This window comes from Larimichthys crocea, chromosome XXIII (assembly GCF_000972845.2).
Source record: "Larimichthys crocea isolate SSNF chromosome XXIII, L_crocea_2.0, whole genome shotgun sequence".
Classification (NCBI taxonomy): domain Eukaryota; kingdom Metazoa; phylum Chordata; class Actinopteri; family Sciaenidae; genus Larimichthys; species Larimichthys crocea.
Genome location: NC_040033.1, coordinates 2,622,046 through 2,625,537, shown reverse-complemented (window position 1 = coordinate 2,625,537; position 3,492 = coordinate 2,622,046).

Here is a 3,492-nt window from a genome sequence, read left to right as displayed (position 1 = left end):
TTAATGAATAAAGTTATTCACTTTATTTTATACAGAATATAGAGAAGCTAGGAGGACATCATTTACATAAATGCATACTAATGAGAAAACATCACTCCGTGCCAATACGTGTCTCAATGCCAGTGTTTTCTTTTTCAGTTCAGGTTATGTATTTAATGCCAAATTGTATCTTCAGAGCCAAAATGATAATGTCACTGTTCCAGGCCTGTATTCAGAGTGACACAGCACTTTGATTTGTCCCCATTTGGCTTAAAATGTTCAACTTGAGGATGAGAACTGGGTCAAATACATAAAATGTTAGAACACTGGACACTAGGGTTGCACATCTCTCTGTGATAAACAATTCGATACGCATCTAGATACACAGGTTACGATACGATTCAAAAATTATATACGTTTATTACAGACTGATTCGATACGAATCGTTAATATTTATTGTAGATATTTTATAAAATAAAGAAGCCAATTCTGAATGAAAGTGACTATCTTACAGTACAGTACAATATTTTCTTTTCAAATATGTAAAAGACCACATATCCCCAAGCATTGTTGCTTTATGGCACTGGCAAAAACAACAAAATCACGTGTCAATGTATTTATTTTTAGACATGAACCAAAAAAAGTCTGGCTAAACCAACATCATTTGTTGGAGAGAATCCGGTGGATTTTTAAAATACAAACAATGTCTGGCGGGCTAAACGCTTGCGTCTGAAACACTCCCGGTGGGTTCGAAGTCGAGTGCAGGACGGACCAAATATGCCACGCTCACGCAAAATACTGCTAACAGGCCCGGTGGATTTAGTGGAGTGTGTGATGCCACCAACCGATTCCAAGTCTTGCGACACCTGATCCATGACTCTACAACCAATTCATCTAGTAATTTATGGCTAATTCGTTGTTAAACCGAATATCCGGTCGCATCGGTGTATCGTTCATAACCTTACAGGACACAATCCATCAGCTCTCCAGCAGCTTTACAAAGACTTGTACTTGATTACATCTCTCATGCAGAGTCACTACATGTACAGTAGTAGACTTGAAACTGGCATCAGCTCCTCTGCTTTCTATCAGATCCAAAGCCACTCAGCTTTTCAGCTGTCAGCTCCTGTCAGATGAGTCGCACTGTCACTGTCAGTAAGTACAAGTACAAAAAAGGAAAAGAAAATCTCTTTTAATGATTTCAATCAAAAGAAAGTCTTAGATCTTTTACTTCAACCTCGTGAAAAATAGGAGCAAAAGTTGATATTTTTGTTGAGATTAATGAAGATACCATGGAAATGTCCAGATCTGGGGGCCTTTGTTGCATGTTTCTATACATCTGTCTACTAGGACTGGTAAACTAATATTCGAATTTCGAATATTATTCGAATATGATAAAAATACGTATATTCGAACGTAAAAATGAATATTCGAATATTTACTATTTGCTCAGGGCAGCGCGCGCATTGATTCTCCTCCGTTGTGTCCCATGGTGCGTCCCTTACTGACCTGTAGGCTAGCTATCTGCAGTCACGTGACACAACAAGGAAGCACCCCATCCCGCTCCCCACCTCAATGAAGAGCAGGCTACACACCAGTGATCCCGATGAGCAGTACAGTTTTGCATAAATTGCACTGAAGTTACACTAAATGTAACATGTTGAACATGACGCTTGGATTTAGTTTGAAGACCGAAAATAAATCAGCGTTTGACTACCACTGGTCGTTTTTCTTGACATTTGGCAGTGCAACGCCCTCTGTTGGATATAACGGGGTACTGTTACAATACTGTTACAAGTCCTATTCTCCGCGGGGGGAAATTAATTAATTAATTAATTAAGAATATTCGAATATATTCGATATTCGGACCATTTTTTAAGACTAATATTCGAATTCAATTTCTGGGGAATGTTACCAGCCCTACTGTCTACTGTGCACTATGTAATAAAGACAATAGAAGAAATGTTACCTTCAATATCAATAAACCTGTTTAGTTCAGTCTGTTATCTAAAATGAAAGAATCGTATCACACAGCCAGTTGTGCTGTTCTTGTGTGTGAACACAAAGAATAGCAGTCATAGTCAATAGTCAAAGCATCCTTCCTTTAAAGACAGATGGAGTCAGAAACACCGCTCTTAATGTTCTGCTGGGGCTGTTTAGCCCCGAGCCTTCTGCTCATCACCCTCTCTGTCTGTTTGGGACTTCCTCTGCCACTACAGGATCTGTCTGTCTGTCTGTCTGTCTGTCTGTCTGTCTGTCTATTGTCCATTAACAAGTTACATTTTTAGACACAGGCCTAAACTGAAAATAGCTGGCTAAGCTGACACATTTTGGCATCCTCTAACAATGACAAAACATTGCAACACATGACTTCAAGTTCGTCTTTCTATTTTGGACACAGTCACCAAGCAGCAACCTCCATGGCTGGGAAATGAAGCCAATGAGAAAGTGCTAAAAACTGTGATTCCTCGAATGGCTGGTTGAGGCTGGCTCCAGAAGTGAGTCAGTCTCCATGAGTCCCTATGTCCAATTGTCCAACTTCACTTGTAACTTAACTTGTACCAGGCTGTAAACATTTTTATCTCTGCTGTGAAGCTGGACATTTTAATATGGGGGCTTATTGTTTTCTTTTTCACCAAAGAATCTATAAAGATTACTCATTAAGATGTTTCATGCATGTCCCCTTTCCATGGCCTCTGACTTTCCTCCATGTTTGCAAACAGGCCTGACAGATCAGGACTGATAGATGACTGAAGAACTGTGTAGTTTCACACAGATACATTAGAGATTTCTAATTATGCAAGTAATCAGTATCAGCAGTGTAATGATTTCCTTTCTTAATCCAGTCAAGTTTTGGGTCCCTCTGTGAGAGCTGTGTTAACTGTTTTGTAAAAGCGTGTGAAAGATGTGTGAAACCAATGAACGAGTAAACAGATTTAGTGAGTGTGCTGAGAGGGCCACGATGAAGATCAAGTGGATTTCAGTTTCAATCCAGGAAAACTGTTTACTGCTTGACTTGATGCCTTGACTTACTTAACAATAACATTTCTAGTGCTTTTATTTTTTTGATAATACAACGCATTATTTTAAAATTGATTCAAATCATTCAGTCAGGGGCGGCTGGCCCATATTGGGCGATAGTGCACCGCCCTCCTTAAACCACACAAAAAAAAGAGTTTATTTTGCTGGTCTGTCTTAATATTATTGTCCATTCGGCAGCCTGAATATCACTTCCCAACCAGAAGCCCTGCCCCCTTGGGGGCGCTCCCAGGCGTTCTCATAGACTTACATGTTGAGATTTTTTTTTCACATTTTGGACCCTACAATTAATTTCTATGGGCTCCAGGAGGGCTTGCCCCATTGTGATTTTGTCATACGCACTGATGCATGCTGCCCATACAGCACACATCGGGAGACCGCAAGATCAACATGGCAGCCATGGATAGCAACTGCAACTCCATCATTTCATGGAGGGAATTATCAAGCAGGTGTCAACAAAAGCAGGAAAACATA